At 43.9% G+C, this 18,968-nt stretch overlaps 1 pseudogene; it reads right to left on the reverse strand.

The window, feature by feature from the left end:
- The window catches only part of LOC127196665 (60S ribosomal protein L21-like), a 102,353-nt pseudogene that overhangs the window by 22,143 nt on the left and 61,242 nt on the right, over positions 1-18,968 (reverse strand).

An 18,968-nucleotide genomic window follows, 5' to 3' on the forward strand; every position in this document is an offset into this window, starting at 1 on the left:
GAAGAAGCCATGAAGCCTCACTTGATATGTTTCCTAGAAGGCTAACTGTGTATATTTCCTCTGCAGTTATAATTTCAGTGACTTTGGGTTACCTTCTTCCAAAAATGAACTCACCAGGCTGAACACCAGCTGATATCTGCCAGCTGACAATATACTACATCCCCAGTGCAGAACCAGCTATGGAAGGGCACCAAGGCTGTGAGAGACCAAGTGGCAAGAGAGCCTTAGAAAGAAGAGAGGAACATGGCTCCAAAGCACCCTGTCAGAAAGAAACAACTATTTACTTCCCTTTGATAATTTGGGCATTTTCTTAATAAGATGTTCCACATCTCAGCTGGGCCATTTAAATGCAGTTGCTACATTTGAAGACCTAGAATGAAAGCAAGTTTTTGTCTCAGGGGATGGGATGAAATCAGACTTTGGGCATCCTTGGGCGGAGCTGTGGGAGGCTGCAGTATCCACTAGTCCTCCTGGGCTCCTGGTTAGTGCATATGGAGTTCCTTGCCTTTGTTATTGGATCTTCATTGTGAGCTATAGGGTCTTAAGCATCCTCTGCATTTGCTGTTTACATATTAGCACTAATTGTGGCATGAAGGGCTTTGTCTTCGAGTCACAGGCTTGGTAATGAGACAGAAGATTAGTAATTAGGCAGAGGTTCTAATCTGAGCTCACTTAGTGTTTGTGGGCCCCTAGGCAAGCTGTTTAACCTTTCCAAGTCTAGTCCCGCATCTGTAACATGCTAATGATAACAATATGACCGATGAAATGCCTGGTCCATAGATGATGAAGCAATGTCAGCTTGCAGGTGTCGGGGCACAGGGGACAGAAACTTTCTGAGTTCTCAGTACAACTGACCAAGGGCCGACAGAGCCCACAGGGGTAGTTAGGGTCTCGTCTACATAGGGGTGGCTCTGTGTTTTGTGTCCTCATACTTCATGTCTCCCAAACATGGCTATTATAACCATGGAGCTTGAGTTTTTGCAGCATTTCTGAGAATCAAAAAGCTAACCTGGGTGTTGACTTGAGAAAGGACTCTCGTAGATTTGCAAGGCCAGCAATTTAAATGTTGCTGCATTCCAGGCACAATTATAGAATGCATACATGCACAATGACAGATGGTTCCCACACGTGTGACAAGGAAGCTAATCTCGTTGCTTTATGGTCACACTTCTATGACAATGCAATTTTACTTTGCCAAACTGTATATCTGTGTTGATGCACATAGCCGTGCTCCTTGACGGCTTATTTCTGTACCCAAGCAAAACCAAGTACAATAAAAACTGTCTCTTTCCGATCCAGTTTGTTATTTCTTGCCTGTGTTATGACAGGAGCTCTCGCTGTGATTTCTGTTCTGTCGTAATGAGAAGCTGTGACAGACATGAACAGAAGAGGCTTCGAGTGGAAGGCTCCCCGGATTTTCTCACGCCTTCCCCCAAATGTGAGCTGCTGTAATGTTTTTAGTCTTACTATTACAGTGGTGGGGTGGAGAAGTATCATATTGGGAAAGAAGAGAGGAATCTAAAAATGAGAAAACAGCTGTCAAGACAAACTCAGAAGTGTCCTGATGCTTGGGGAATGTTTAGAGAGTAGGTTCTTAGCATTGTTGCCTATAATCAGCAATTAGCAACTCGTTGATATGGCATTTGTTAAATTCCTCCATTATAAGGTAAGGACTATTGAAACTGCATTAAAGCCAGTAGGAGAACACACTGCCACATTCATTGGAGAATACATTTCAGGCACTAGGAGAAGGTGGTTAGCTTGAAGCCAACTGGTTCTTGGGAATCAATAATCTCATTAGACCCTGTGGGTCTCTAGGCTTAGCGGAGTGGCACTGTTGCCACACTGTCTCCACCCGTAGGCACCCACCTAAGTAGAGAGATAAAGGTTTTTATTTTTTTCAGCTCTTACATTTGAAATGACTTAAAAGTTGTCTTCTAAATACTGGGCTTAGAGCTGAGGCTGCTGCTGGCCCTGACCAGCAGTTTCTGCTGAGGTCCCTTCCCTATCAGTCAGCTCAGGGTTAATCTAGTTAGTTTTAGAAAAGAAAGAAGGGAAAATGTTTAGATTCATCAGGAGCCTCTGTTTTCCAGCCCACAGCTGCGACATCGGAAACACACAGTAAAACAGAAGCAATTTGCTTTCTTTCCTCAGTGCATAGGAAACCAGAACGTACAGTTTCTCAAACTCTGGCAAACCTGGGAGCCTCCTGCCAGGTGTGCTGCCGAGGGACAGGAACTGCTGCTGATGAGGACAGGTGGAAAGGCTGCAGCTTCTGTTTAGAAGCTCTTAGCTCAGGCAGAAAATGCCTGGAATGCCGGTGACTCAGCACCAGCCAGACTCAAGGCTCAGCAGGCAGTTTACCTCGGCTTACAGACTCCTTCTTATTAACCAAAATACTTTTGGAATTGGCAGTATTCTAAATTATGTCAGTAGCATAGGAGAGATATAGTATGGAATGAAAAATATTTACACGATCGTTAGAAGAACGTGGAAAATTTGCTATTGCTTTTGAAGGGCTAAGAAAACCAATTACCACAACCTTGGTGGTTTTGTTCTTTCATGGTCCTGGAGGCTAAGATCCGAAATCAAGGTGCTTGCCAGGCCTTGCTCCCTTCAGAGGACCCAGGTGAGACACCCCATGGCCCTTCCAGTGTCCAGTGACTAATTTTGTAGCTAGGCAACTCCTATCTTGTTGCTGTTCAACATGGCTTCTCCTTTTTTTTTCCCTCCTATTGGTGATGCCAAATCCTTTTCTGCCTTAACAAACATTATTATGTAGGGGCAAAATTAATGCCATATTCTATATGTAATTTATATTCTACAATGAATGCCATGGTCTGTGAGAAAGTTGTCCTCCAGATGATTCCACTACTTCCTGCACTCTGGGAAAGACCACCCAACGCCATAAACTAAACCTGCCAGCACTCTCCAGAAGATACAATTAACATCCAATGATCCCTGGAGTTCAGTCTCCTGGACCTAACCTGCTGGAGGGTCTGCATTCCTGAGACTCACAACCTTCCCTGGAGATCCAGTCCCCACTCAGCCTGCCTAAAGGACTACATTCTTGAGACTCAGGACCCCCGCTTATGTTTTTTCCTTACTTCCCTGTGACCCCTACCCCTTAATTACAGTTTCTCCTTATAAACCCATTACCCTTGAAGCTCCGGTATCACTCTCCTATCCTGCTCCATCAGGAAGGATTGTGATCCGAAGCTCTGAGCCTGTGATACAGAACCCTGTGTTTGTTGCATCGGTATTGAGTCCTGGTGGTCTTTTTTTGGGGGTCTCACGATCTGGGTAATCTCGGCATAACAATTAATGGAGCTATTTCTCACCAGATTTATGCACCATTATTTCAATCAAGGACAATCGCAGCTGAAGATCCTCAATTACATTTACAAAAACCCTTTTTACGAAAGTAAGGTTGCATTAGCAGGTTAATTGTAGGACTTGGAGATACTTGTTTGGAGGCCTCTGTTCAACACATGGTACTGCACCTGCTTGTTAAAGGCAGACCTAGCAAGGGTGGATCCCAGATCCCCCAGCAGCATAGCTGATGACCTTTTGGTGGGTAGTAGGTGGAGAGCGGGCATCAGAAGGGATGGTGTTTTTGCTATTTAGTTTTGGACCCCGAGTTCAAGCTGCAGCTCAGAGGAAGTGGAACCGGGACCTTGCCCTGAGATTTCCAACAGGGTCATCATCATTATTTGATGAGCAGTCATGAAAATGAATAAAAGTCTACAGCTTCGTCTGAGCTGGCCTTTATTATATCATCTTTATAAAGGTTTTTACCTTAAAATGCTTCAGGATAAACAGTATGATTTATGAACAAAATTAATTTTTCATTTGTGTCCTAGCAGCACTTAGTGTTTGAAGTATCATGATCAGAAATGCGCACTTCAGGCACGATTACCGAGCACTTCAAATTCTTCTGTAAAATCTGCAACATGAGGATTTGTTAATTAGTGTGAGAGATGTAAAAATAACTTTTCATTAATGAACGAGTGTCAAGTCCCAGCAGCTTTGCATGAAAACAACTTCTGGAAATCTGACAAGGTCAACTATCTAATTCCTTGGAGAGAACCCTTGGGTGAGAACTCCTGTCATCTGGCGGCCCACAGTTTACAGAACACTTTTGTTGATCTGAGTGGTACCTGTTTCCAGTGTTTAAACACGGCGGCCACTACCTTGGAGCGCACCAGGCACCCAGAGGACAGCACGGGCCTCCCCCAAATTTATCAAATGAGATTGACCAAAGTTGTGGCTGCTTCCTGATACACTGGTGGATATTTGCCAAACCTGGCCTAAGACCCGGGAAATTACAGGAAAGGTCGGGTAGCCTCACCTACCACCAATTTCACTGATGTGTAGCCACAGTTTTGAGTGTTTGTCGAAAGAATACATTGACTTCAGTACATTTGCAATAGAATCCTTCAGGTTTTGAACTCATATTCTGCAATATAGTACTAGGGTCTATGGACTTCCATAACGCCATAGGCTGTGTGGTCTTTTCATCACCTGTCTGAAGTCAGCGATCTGCCTGAAACTGGGTTGTATATGAAAGTAAAAGAAGGGATCAGCTCTTTTGAGAGACATACGAGAAATTGAAAATGTGTGGGCTGCAGTGCTGTGTACACAAAAGGCTAAGTGACAGAGGGATCTGTCTATATGTGTTTGTCACACACACAGGTACTGGATGAGGGGAGCCAACTTTGTGGAACTTTATAATGGTCAAAACTTGAGGACTGGGGGCTGATGAGATGGCTTACTGGGTAAAGGCCTTTGCTCCTAGGCCAATGACCTGAGTTCAATCCCTGGACCCCACATGGTGGAAGATGAGATCGCCATCTACAAGTTGTCCTCTAACCACTACATGTGCACTGTGTGTGGCACAAGCGTGCATCTATGTGGGTGCACACATACAAAACAAGTGCAATAAAAAGTGAGGACAAAATTATAGTTATTTGGCATTCACTTATGTTAATACTGATGTTAATGATATTTACAAATCAGTAGAATGTTTGATATTCCTGGTAACAGTGATTACCAGAAAGATAATGGTTTTCGTAATCCTGTGTGTTAAAAGGCTTTCAATAATATTTCATAAATTTAGAAACTATAAAAAGAGGGGTTCTAATAACCTAATCATGAAGCTGGCTCTGCATATCATAGAAATCACATGCATCCATGCTTTGTTGCAGCAAATGGAAAATTATAAAGGAGAGACCTATGGCAATGTGACACAATATGAGCACAATTCTCCAACTAAAACATTTTAAGTTTCTAAGATTAAAATTTACACATAGAAGTGAAAACGGCCTTCATAATTGAGGCAGATAGGTCAGGTTTAAGAAAGAATGTCAAGTCCTGGCTGCGTTTTCTGACAGCAAGTCTGCCTTCTTACTCCATCCAGCAAGAGAATGAAGAGACTAGGAAGAATCAGAAAACAGTAAGCTTTTTACTGGAAACATCCATCTGCGGAAGTTTGTATAAAAACCTGAAAGCTCATCGCTTGAAGACAGAGTCAGTAACCACTATAAATAGACTCACAGGGTTACTAGAGTCTTGGGTGCATAACAGAAGGGCTCCTGTCCAGAAAAAGTTATTCTCATCAGAAGAAAAGGGGAGGAATAAGAGAGAAAGGAAACAGGACAAACAGAAAATAAGCCAGTGAGAAGACCCAGTTTTTGGTTTTGTTTTAAATGTTTTGGGATGGGATCTGACTATGCTGCCCTGGCTGGTCTAGAACTTGCTATGTAGACCAGGCTGGCCTTGAACTCAGAGATAAGCCTGATCCTGCCTCCCCAGTACTGCAATTAAAGGCACACATCCCCACACCTGGCCTGGGGTGTTTCCTTATGACCATGAACCAGTAGAGTCTCATAGCTGAGGCTCCGAAGAGTTCCCACAATTCTGTTTCTCAAACTGTAAGTGATCGTGCAGGGGGCCTAGTCCACACAAGGCAGTGTTCTCAGTTCTCACACTTCTAGTTGCATCCTCGATGGCTTGGCACTGAGCAAAACTTCCTCCCTTGGGGTTTGATAGGTCTTAGGTCCCACTAAAGTTGAAAACACCCTTGTCTCCTTTTTTGACCTGCAACGTTTTAAAAGTGTAGAGACTAGTTCCATCTTGTTTTCCCATTTTAAAGTAAAGGGCTAATCAAGGACAGCCCTGAGAGGCTGAGGTTTTGGCTGGCAGGAGCATTCAGGGCTATGACAGGAGCTCTGTCTAGACAGTTGAGCTGAACAACCTCAGGGCCTGACAGAGAACCTCTGACAAGGATATATTTTCCCTGTCTTATTTTGTTTGATTAAAGACTTAACAATAAACATGTGAATGCTATTTTCTAATGCTTCAACAAAAGCTGAATAAAACCCGATGCTTGTGATTTCGTACCAAACTTTTAAATGGCCATTTTAACTCATATTAGCTCCAGTGCACAGCCTTAGGCTTATGATACAACAAAGAGTGAATAAGAGGTCCACAGAAGTCTTGGTAATGCTTAAACAACAAGTGCCCTACATGGCTGGAGTAGAAATGACACAGTAAGCATCATCTGGGGCGTCCACTTGTGGTATTAGTCATTTACAGTCCTAAGATGAACACCCAGGACCAAGTCTTTCATCGCCTAGGAATGCCTGGTGGGAGTGGCTGCCTGGTGGAGAGATAAGACTCAGCTCCAAGGAGAGCTGCTTTCATGTCAGCCGCCTTCCTCCATTATGGTACCTGCAGTTTTTCCAATGGGTGTATTCTTGAAAGTCAGTTTATGCATTAGAAATGCTTTCATGAATTTATTGATAAAATCGGTAACAGTAACAGTGGACTTGTTGCTGTTTGTTCAGGCATGGCTGCTTTTGTAGACACAGGGTTCAAGGATCTCAAAAGTTCAGATTTGGAAAATTTTTAGCCATTTCTATGAAAAAAATGTAGGTAAATCTGCCATGATAGTAAACCTTTGATTCAAGGAGCCATCAGAGACCCCAAATGGGGAGGGGGGCAGATCTGACATTATCAGGCTTACAGAAGAATTTCTGTGGCTAGTTTTTGTGTCTTTCCCCTTGTACATATCTTGTACACATGGCAGAATTCCACCCAGAACATTACTCAGCTTCCTGTCACTGTGACAAAATATAAAGGAGGGCAGGTTCATCCCAGAATTGGCTGGTCCCACTACTTCTCAGCTTGAGGTAAAACGAAATACTGTGGTGTGAAAGCTCGTGACGTCGGAGGCCCTTTATCTTATGGTTGTCAGGAAATAGAAAGACAGGAAGTGGTTGGGGTTCCTGTATGCTTCAAAGGCACAACCCCAATGACCTATTTACTCCAACCAGACTCTGCTTCCTAACATTTCCGACATTTCCTGCTAGCTCCCCCACTTAGAGCTCAAGCCTTCATACATAAACCCCTGGGGGACCTTCCAGCTCCAAACCACAGCACCGTCTGTAGCTTACTTACGTTGTACTGTTACAGCTGGCAGCAAGAATTGGGGGTGGGGACAACCCCCCTCTCCAAACCAGCCTTAAAGTTCTGACCCTCCCTTGGCTGCTTAGGGTGTACGACCAGATCACTGCTCAGATGAACCATGCAGAGTACGCTTGCCCATCCCTTGGCTTTGGCTACAGGACACGTTTCCCCCGGTGTGGCAAGTTCATGACACGGATAGGGCTTGGGTTGTGCTTGTCTTGGGTTGTGCCTCTCTTGCTAAGACCACGATAAAGACAAAGTGGCCCTTAGAGAAGCGCGGAACAGACCAGGGCCGAGCTGCTGCCCAGAGTTGCCCAGCTGGAGTCAGTTGTGTAGGCTGTGCTGTTGCTGCTGTTGTTTTGTTTCCGTTAGGTAGTGGTGAGTGACTGGCACACAGACTGCCACCATTCAATACTCCTAATGCCTGAGAACGCTGAGTGCTCTTGTCACACTAGGTCACTGGCACTTTGTAAATACTGTATTTTTCAGACTATAAGATGCACCCAGTTTTTAGACCAGTAAAACAAGAAAAACAGTAAAAACAGCAATCAGACCATAGGCACACCCTAATTCCCGCCCCCCCCCCCACCACACACTTTTGGAGGGAAAAAGTGTGTCTTATGGTCCGAAAAATATGGTAGGATCTTTTAAATTCTTCCAGCTAATCTGAGAGATAAGTCCCCACCTACCTACTGTATAGATCAATCAATCAGTGCATTGAAAGAAAAGTAATTTGGCCTAAACCACAAGACAGGGAGCGATAGAACCTGAGTTAGTGCCACCAGGTTATGGAGCGCATCTCCTGTCTTCCATTTCCCCCACATGCTCATTCTGACTGACTTGCTAACCTTAGTGGAAGCTCTACCTGTGTACTCAGCAGGAGGGGCAAACCAGAAGCACAATCCCATCCATTTGCCCACACCGCACACGTTTAAAGAACGCCATGCATCAGAGCAGCATGAGCCATCCTAAGGATGCAGTGGCAAGCCTGAGCCTCACCGTCGGATAGACAAGCCTCGTCTTCTTACTTTATTAGGGGTATGTTTGCTATAACACACTCTACATCTTGGTTGCTTTCATCTTACCCTGCGTGTGTAAACAACTCCAGACAAAGGAAACATCTTTAGGGAAGTGCACATCTTTCAGTGTGAGCCCAAAGCCTTTGAGCGTATATCTTTTGGACTGACAATGGTTGAAATGTCAGTTACAACTACTTTCAGAAATGCACTTAGCCGAGGGCTGGAGAGAAGGCTCAGCAGTTAAGGGCACTCATCATGCTCTTCCTGAGGACCAAGAAGACTTCAGTTCTGAGGACCCATGCTGAGCCACAACTGTCTGTAATCCAGCTTCGTGGTGCTCTACTGCCCTCTTCTGGCCTAGTCAAGTATCTGGACATATGTGGTATACACACCTACAGATATACTCACTCACCTACAGATACACACACACACACACACACAAACACACTCACAAATGTGAAAACCTTTAAAAAATTTAATTACTAAGTAAATCTGTGTTGTTCTTTGACAGTGGATGTTATTATGCTATAGGTCAAAGAGTTTGGAAAGAACAAAATTACTTCTACTCTCCTACAGGGGAAAAACAATAGGATTTAATAATTCATATCAATAAATATTATTAAACTAAGACCATTTCTGAATTTTAGAATAAAAGTAATTAATCTACCAAAAGAATGGCAAAGCAGAAAAGATTAAAAATTGTAATTAAAGAATGGGACTGACATTTGGTATCAGAGGCATCTTGCAGACTATCTGAGTAGTACACTAAACAAAGTGAATTATTTCTACCATAATAACAGTATTTGCTATAATACAATGGCAAGCTAGAAATCTAATTGCAACCTGTCAAGGATTAAAAAAAAAAAACCATGGTTATAATGTGGAAAATGCAGGAAGAATACATATGATCTGTATTTTTTAAAAGAACAGGGTAATGCTGTCATATAGTTCTATTTCCAGATATCAGGATTTAATATAATAAGAAAAGACAGAGAAAATGAAAATTGGGGAGACTTTGAATAGGAACTTTAAGAAGGGGATTTGCAGGCGAGTGGAAACAGGCTGATTTTGATTATATTTCAATGTGAGATAAAGTAAAGATGGGTAAATCCAAAGTAAAACATAATTATAAGTTTCCTCATAATCCCTGGCAAAATATTAAAGATTAGATCCCTGAATTGTGTTAGTAGCTCTACATGTTTTACCATTCATGGGGACCCACTGTAAATTAACCATGGTCAGAAGTCAGATACAAATGTGCTCATATGTGGAAATAATCATAAAGGTGTTTAATAAGATATCTGGAATTTAAAGTTTTTCCTTTCTCTTTCAGAAATGGAAAAAAAAAACCTCATAAACTCATAATAGAAAATAGCCTTACAAACAGTAGAGCAGGAGTGAGAAGACAGACTGTAAAACTACTCCTGCACCGAGAACAAGGCACAACCTACCTTCACTACTAAACGTTTACCGTGCTGTGCACAAGCCCTTGATTTCTCTCCCAGCATCCACTGTGTCAACTAATTCCCACCAAACATAGACAATGTCACGGAGTTCCAGGGGTTAAATGACCAACGCTGCAGACCAGTAGTGGCTGGGAAAGATAGGCACTGCTCAGTGTGCTATACCATTGACCCACCAGTGTGACCAGAGAGGCCAGCAGCCCCTCATGTAAACACTACAACACATAGTTTTGCAGTACTGATCCATAGGTGAGATTAACAGCTCATTTTAGGTGAAGAGCTGAGATTTGGGATAATTGATTGATTATGAGGGCTCTGAAGTTGACCAGGCTAAGTAAACATGGCTGCTGTGTTCTGAGTCTGAGAGAGCAACAGCGTGGTAATAAGCCTGGCGACTCCTCTGTCTTCTTTTCTGTCTGCTCTAGCACAGAAATACATGGACTCACACAGGAACCAGATGCTGATGAAATGTATTTTTGTGGGTTATGTATTGCAGGGACAGGATGGGGATGGGGATGGGGATGGGGGTGGAGGGAGGAGTTGTTGTTTTTTCACAAATCACAAGGATTTTTTTCCCCTTCTTTTTTACAAATGAAATTAAAACAATAAAAAAAACAGAGACAGCATTGTTGGAAAAATTAAGTAAAATTTACATTTCTCAAGTAGTACCATCTTTGAAGAAATCACATTAACCTTTTCCATCTCAGAATAATTTCCTGAAGTATATAAATAAATATGAATATTACTCATTTCCACTTTATTAAGTAGAAATGTACATTATTTGATTTTGCTGCTTCCCAAATTTATTAATACAGATGCTGACATCAGGTAGCTAGATTGGAGGCAGCTTCTATGTGGAAGATATAATATGGCTATGTGTTTACTATTATTTAAAAGAGCATTCATTATATTTATAATTATAGTAGTAGATTGGAAGTAGTTTAGATAATAAGATTCATAAGGAGAAAAATTGCACAATTCTAAACTTCTGTTATACAGATTGTACATAAAATCATTTTGTATATTTTCTTTCAGAATTTTACTCTTTTAAAATTATGTAAATACGTAAGGTGCAATTTATATCTTACTTTTTACTGATATTAATCAGCCCTTGTTTATTTGGGTAATAACTTCCGAAGACTATCAGGATATCGTTTTACTTGCTGAGCAGTATTCTACCACGTCAATAAATGGGCACTGTCTCCAGCCGTCACCTATTTGCCTTTGCTTTTCGGTGCCTTTAGAACATAATTCAAGGGTAGGCACTGGCTACCTTCCAAGCTCCTTTGATTTTCCTCGTGCCAATAGTGATGAGGTACTACCTGTGGCTTCCTTTGCAAGTTTCTGTGGGTTCAGGAGTGACCTTTTCCCACCGAGATGTGTTAAGCAGCGATGGAGCAGCATGAGACGTTTCTCGGACTGGCCCACGGCCATCTTCTGCCAAGACCTTCAAATCTCTGCCTTACTCTGCTGCTAGTTCAGGCTGAGCCCAGAAGACACCCGTGGAAGACAACCCGCGTGATTCCGGCTCTTGCTGAAGGGTCGCTCCTGCTTTTGAGTGGTGTGTGAGAGTCTGTCAAGCTACTGAGATTTGAAGGGTTTTCTGTCACCACTCACACAATCTTAATTATTGGAGACTGTGGCATGGCGGTGGCGTTTGAAAGGAGGTACTAACTGCTCATGGGTTATGATATGTATGCTGACGCTGGGTAGTGAGGAAACAGGGGTTGGGAAGACCCAGACACATGTGACACAGCAGTGGGAAAATGTGTTAGACGCCATCACCAGAGCTGCCTAGTGGCAGACCAGGCAGGCACAGAGCCCTCGGCTCTAGGCGAAGACAGGGAAGGAAAAAAAAAATGTGTGTCGGTTGTTATCAGGAAAGCATTAGAAGAAAGAACTGAGTCACTAAATAGTTGGGTGGTTTTCTGAGGATAAATATAAGGAACTACACAGAGAGAAGAAATGTGGGACATCTAAGCGTTTATAAAATGCTGCGCTGGACCGTATCAAATGGAAGCAGAGCTGGAAACGCCCTTCAGTGAAGGTCCAGTGTTGCAATCCAGTTCAGAACGGTGTCTTTTTTTTTCTTATGAGTGCAATGACGGTGACATCATCAGGTGCCTGAGGGAGAGTCTTAAAGACACAAAACCCCGGGGGCAGAAAGCAGGCTTGATACTGTGCTTGTGGAGGAAGTCTGGGCGGGGCTCCTGGTAACACAGCTGCGAGTGGACAGGACTGGATCAGAAACTAAACACAGAAGGACTGAAAACCTTCGACCTCCAGAGACAGAATCATCGTTGGGCCCCAACTCGAGCACAGAAACTTCTTCCCGAAGGCGGAACCCAGGCTGGGGAGAGCACTCACGTGGCCCCTAGCCTGGCCTCAGAGCCGCGGCTCCCTAGCGCTAGCTCTGCAGGCCAGGCTCACGGGGTTCATAATCTCTCCTTAACTGAACAACTAACTGGGTTTCTCTTTTCTTTATTCTTCTTTTGAAAGTTAACAAAAAACCTGCCGGACGGACGTGGTAGCAAACGCCTGTAATCCTAGCACTCAGGAGAAGGGAGAGTTCCAGGCCAGCCTGCGTTAGACTTGGAGATTCTGTTTACTGCTGGGTGCTGTGGCACACGCCTTTAATCCCAGCACTCGGAAGGCAGAGGCAGGCAGATAGCTGTGAGTTCGAGGCCAGCCTGCGTCACACATTGAGATCCTGTTACCAACCAAACCAAACCAAAATGCCAAACCCCATAAATTAACAAGGAACCGACGCATGACTCAGTGTAAATGGACTTTGAAAACACGGTCAGGAAAAGAAGATATCCAAACACACAGTTTGGAAACCCAATATAGCCATAGGCATGGGGGCGCGGGGCGGGGGGGCGGGGGAGCGAGGGGCGAGGGGGGGACGGATGAAGAGCAAAAAAGCTGATTGGTGGGTGCCTGTCACTGAGCTGGGGTGAAGGATGGATGTATATGTGGGCCAGACCTTTAAAGGAATTTGTAAGTGTTCTGGAGCTGTAAATGGACTTAAAAATCATTGAAACGAATGCCTGCGAAGATAGGATTAGCACAATTAGAATATTCCCAAACACTGAACTGGCTTATAAGCGTCATTTTCTGTGGAACTTTAGAGAAAAATATTTTGAAGCCAGACAAGGTGGGACATACCTTTAATTCCAGCACTTGAGGTGGGGGGGGGGGGGGGGGGGGGGGACGGGGAGCGGAGGAGGGCAGAAGCAGGCCTTCTGAGATTGAGGCCAGTCTGGTCTGCAGAGTGATAGTTCCAGGACAGCCAGTGCTACACAGTGAGACCCTGTCTCCAAACAAAACAACAAACCAAATAAAAACAAAAAACAACCCAGAGATAAACAACCAAAACCCAAAAGCTAAACAAAACAAAAAAAGAAAAATGAAAACAGTTTGGAAATTTCTCCTCACATTTCTCCCCTATAGTCTTCCCCATGCACCCTTCCTCACCTTGCTCTCTCTTAAATTTATGACCTCTTTTTCTTTCTTTTTTAAAAAATAATTTATTTTTATTTTATGTGCATTGGTGTTTTGCCTGCATGTATGTCTGTGTGAGGGTGTCAGATGTTGGAGTCACAAACAGTTATGACCTGCCATGTGGGTGCTGGGAATTGAATCCGGGTCCTTTGGAAGAACAGTCAGTGCTCTTCACACACACACAAACACACGTGTTCCTGAATATATAAATATAACCTGCTCGGTCTGTATAACATTATTTGTATGCATATGATTTCAGGGCTGACTTAGTTTTGGATAACCAGTTATGGGGCCCCTCCCTAGGGAAGTCCATTTCTCCTGCTCTCAGCATCTCTTAGTTGCCTATAGTTCTTGCGACTGTTGTGGCCTCAGGAACGGTCCCTCTGTTACATTAGCATGCCTATTGGGGCAGCCTCGATTATACAGCCATGTTGATGAGACTTCATGTGTGTGGCTACTCTGACATATCTAGAAGACAAAAACCTCACAGCAAATTTCCTGTTCCTTTGGACCTTACAGTCTTTTCACCCTCTTTTCCACAGTGACACCTGAGTCTCAGGAACAGGGGTTGTAGATGTATCATTTGGGGCTGGATGTCACACAGACTCTTGTTCTCTGCATTTTAATTAATTGCTTGTGGATTTCTGCAGTGGCCTCTGTCTGTTGTGAGGAGATATTTTTTCCAATGTGCAATTAGACCTGTCCATATGTGTAAGAATATTTAGAATGTAGTTAGAAATTATGCTGGTTTAATAAAGGGTCATCTTTAGGTTCTCCTGGAGAATACATGACTTCACTAGCCTGGGATGGCTGGTTAAGTTTCTAGTACCAGTGTTGGCTCTGTTTCTTAACAGTTAGACTTTATTATATAACCCAACTATCCTATACAAGAGGAAAAAAAGGTTAAAGGGAAACAAAAATAAACCTTCCGGTATCTGTTCCACGGGACGGATTCCTAGTTGTCTCTGGTCTGCACGCTGGTTTGGCCTGTACGCTGGTCGTCTCCCCAATCCACATGGGCTCGAGTTCCAAAACCTGTAGCCTTCTCTCTCCTCTCCGCCTGTGTCTCTCTCTAGCATGCAATGCCGGGTCTCCTCTCAGGATCTCTCCTCTCATCGATGTTGGATAAGAAACACAATAGCCTGGCCAGAATTCCCGGGTCCATTTCCTGAATTCTAGACCCAGGATGGCTCCATCCAGTCTATCACAATGTTGGTCTCAGTGGAGTATCAGTGTTTCTAAGTGCTTTCACCTGGGATAATGCCTCCAATTCTTCCCACATACCAGGGATGATTTCCCTCTTGCTGAGTGGGCCTTAAGTACAACCAGATAGCCGGTGGGTAACCACCAAAGTGTGCATGCAACCACTGAGCCCTAAGGGCTAGCTTGGTATGTTAAGTTCACAGGCATTTTAGGAGTCGCTTCCCTCCCTGGGAAGTGCCCATGGTGACTTCTAGTACCATAAAAGCTAGTCTGGAGGGAGAAGGTTTTCACATTGGAACTACCTCAGATCCTCTGTGTCCTGTACTGGAAATATATGGTGTCTTCAGAAACACAAACTTATCTTTAACCTCTCGGAGCAGCCTAAGGCAACAGCAATAGCCCGTAATGTTTCAGCAGTCTCTCAGACAACCCTGACAAACAACTCAAAAAGGGGTTTCTCATGCTGGGGTTCTTGATAGTCTATGGAGGGTATTGTCCATGGAAATCCCAGTGTTGCTTCTATTGAAAATTAATAACAAAGTAGTTAGAGTGTGGTGTTTATGGTAGGGACTCTTATATGCCTAAAAAAAAAAATGAAGGTGTGTGGTGGTCTGAACTTTGGCAGTTTCTTTCCTCCAGAAGTATGTGTTAAGAGCTAATCAACAAGCTGGGTGTGGTGGCACACACCTTTAATCCCAGCACTCAGGAGGCAGAGGCAGGCAGATCGCTGTGAGTTCGAGGCCAGCCTGGTCTACAAAGTGAGTCCAGGATGGCCAAGGCTACACAGAGAAACCCTGTCTCGGGGAAAAAGAAAAAGAGCTAATGTGTTAATTGGTGGAGGAGCCTTGGAGTGGTGGTTGGATTCTGAGGAAGGGTGGGGCTGTCACAAGTAGGAAGGGTGGGGCTGTCACAGGTAGGAAGGGTGGGGCTGTCACAGGTAGGAAGGGTGGGGCTGTCACAGGTAGGAAGGGTGGGGCTGTCACAGGTAGGAAGGGTGGGGCTGTCACAGGTAGGAAGGGTGGGGCTGTCACAGGTAGGGTTAGTGCTCTGTGAAAAGGATGCCCTGGAGCTTTCTCCTAATGAGGATGGGTGAGAACGTCTGGATCCTGTGCACCAGGAAGGAAGCAGTCCTCACTGGATTCACACCGCCCAGCATCTTGATTGCCGCCTTGCTGGACTGAGAGAACGACAGCTTCTTTTCTTGAAGCCCTCCAACCAGTTGCATTTTTCTATGTATATGGTAACTTGGAGGCCACCAGACAGGGTAATGTTACCAACTTCTACTTTCCGTAAAATAGAGAAACTTTTTGGCCATCACATATTATAAGGCCCCAAACAACACACACACACACACACATACACACACACACACACACACACACACACACACACACACACACTTTTGAAATAAGCTTATTTTAGGCTTGGTGAAAAACTTCATGGCTTGGATTTAAATATTTATGTGTGTACATAAGTTGGACTAAACACAGGGATTTCCCTCCTCTAGTGTGAAAGTTAAATGTGTGTGTGTGTGTGTGTGTGTGTGTGTGTGTAAAACTCATTCGATGTCAAGTGTTTCATTTTTCTTTCTTTCCCCCACCCCCCCCCCCCCCCCCCCCTGAGACAGGGTTTCTCTTTGTAGCCTTGGCTGTCCTAGACTCGCTTTGTAGTCCAGGCTAGCCTTGAACTCACAGAGATCTGCCTGCCCCTGCCTCCTACATGCTGGGTTTAAAGGCGAGTGTTACCACGCCTGGCTCAAGTGTCCCATTTCCATATTTTGACTTAACACTAATAAACAAAAGCTCATAGTTCACCTTTAGCTAATTTGTCCAATAGGCTAATTTTAGTTAATAGGTATTGCCCAAACTAAAGTCATATATATATATATATATCAATCACAGGAGGTGTAAGGGCACAGGCCCTTTAAACAAAATGACCTAACCTGAGTTGATGTGGGTTGAAACGGGGTCAGTCGTTCAGGTCTTATTTTTTATAACCACCTAAAGAAAACAAGAAAGACCATTTAAAGCTTGATTCCCACCAAGAAGAAAAGATAGAAAGAAAGCAAATGTTTAAGGAATTGTGCACTGGGCAGTTTGGGGGTGACAAATGTGACTCTAAAGACTCTAAAGGAATGTTATAAATGCATTTTCTTAAGAGATTTATGCTTTTGTTGAAATCTAAAGTCTGTCACTGATATTGATCAATCAAACTAAGGATAAAAATGACTAACCTAGCCGGCGTAGTGATACACGCCTGTAATCTCAGTACTCTGGGAGGCAGAGGCAGACAGATCTCTGTGAATTTGAGGCCAACTTGATCTAAAAAGCGAGTCCAGGACAGCTAAGGCTACACAGGGAAACCCTGTCTCAAAAAAAAAAAAAAAAAAAAAAAAAAAAGGAAAGAAAGAAAGAAAAAATGAGTGACAGTCTCAAACCACGTATCAGAGCTTCTGAATAGATTAGTGTCTCTATTGGGGGCATACAACAGAGAAAAATCATATTAAAAGGCAATGTTTTTATGGCTTCTCTCATTAAATAGCAGGAGAAAAACTACATGTTAGTACTGTCTTGCAATCATTCTCCGAAAGGAGTGACTGTAGCATATTGGTAAGGATTCTAAATTCCAAGTCATGCAGACAGCCACAGAAAACCTTGAATTTAAAGCAACACAACCTCAACCAGGAGGTGGCTGACAAGTGAATAATTAAAATTATTTGGAAGTGATAAATGTTCATGTCAGTAAGGACACAGTGTGTATTTATGAGGAAGATGGAGGTATTCGAACGTGAAGGGTATGATATCAACTGCCTGAAACCCAGAAAAAAACGGGCTGCTGGAGAGGTGAGACTTGATGCGAGAGACCATGGGTCCTTTGAACCTTCTGGTAAAGGGAAGATTGAAGAATTGTCTTGAAATTTAACACAAAAATGCTCCACATTTTATGCATACGGTACCTAGAGTTGTATAAGTACCTTCAACAGGTTGCATCGCCCTTCGATTACCGTCATATAAAAGCACTTGCTTGAGAGAGGATGTCAGAGCAGCCCAGGGGCTGCTTGCTCCTTTCTTCTGTGACATTTTGGCCTCTAGGACAGTGGGTCACAATTTGGGATGCATATAGGGACTGCCTGGAGAGTTTGAAAACAGTGTTCCCTAGGGCTGGCCGCCAAGAAGTCTGACTGGCCAGAGGGTGGCTTGAACACCACAGCCTTCATGTACCACTCATGTGTAGCTGTCTTGAAAGCCATGGCACAGACATTTCAGTGAGTACATCTGGGGTCTAGGGAGAAGCTGTGACCTTGACCTTTCTGTATTCTGTGGCCGTGGCCCTGTCTCCTACCTTTAAAGCCACGAGTGCAGTACCCCCAAAGTTCTCCGTGACAGGCTTTCTTGCTGTTGTCACGTCTTCTTGTTTCTAACAAAGATACTCTCTCTTGTAAGGATCCACAGTCAAAGACAACCAGACACTGGGGACCAAGAAACAAAGACAGCAAGTGGTGGGCCATGGTGGCGCAAGCCTTTAAACCCAGCACTCAGGAGGCAGAGGCAAGCAGATCTCTGTGAGTTCAAGGCCAGCCTAGTCTACAAAGAGAGTTCAGGACAGCCAGAGCTGTTATACAGAGAAATCCTGTCTCAAAAAAAAACCAAAACCAAAACAAAACAAAAAAGGCAGTAAGTGTGTTAATCAGCTTTTGATCACTATGAAGTAGCTGATATAATCAACTTAAAAAGAGAAAAGACTTCTTTGGTTCCCAGATTTCAGTCCACGATCAGTTGGCGCTGCAGCTTGGGGCCTATGAGGATGTAGGGGAGAGTGAACATGCCCGTTGCATCACTTTCCGTTACTGTGATAAAAAACAAAACAAAACAAAACAAACAAACAAACAAAAAAACGCCATGACCAGAGCAACTTAGAGATGCAGGTGCCTACTTTTGCTGACAGTTCAGATGGATGAGCATCCTCCTGGCAGGGAGGTGTGGCCCCGGGGTGGCTGGAGAAGGAAGCTGGGAGATGACAGTTCAGCCTCACAAAGGAAGAACTGGGAACAGAGACAGACAGAGAACTGGGAATGGGGTAGACTACAAATCGTGAAAGCCTGCCCACAGTGACGTACTTGCTCCACAGAGACTCTGCCTCCTAACAGCTTAATAACCCTCCAAAGCAGCAGTGTTAATAGGGGACCAGGTGTTTAAACACGAGAACACAAGGAGACCATGCCTCATTCAAAGCACTGAGGCCACCAGGAGACAGGTGAGGAAGTGGAAGGGGCATTTAACTGTTGAGCAACTTGTGCTGGCCTCCTTGC

This window comes from Acomys russatus, chromosome 12, assembly GCF_903995435.1.
Source record: "Acomys russatus chromosome 12, mAcoRus1.1, whole genome shotgun sequence".
Taxonomy (NCBI): domain Eukaryota; kingdom Metazoa; phylum Chordata; class Mammalia; order Rodentia; family Muridae; genus Acomys; species Acomys russatus.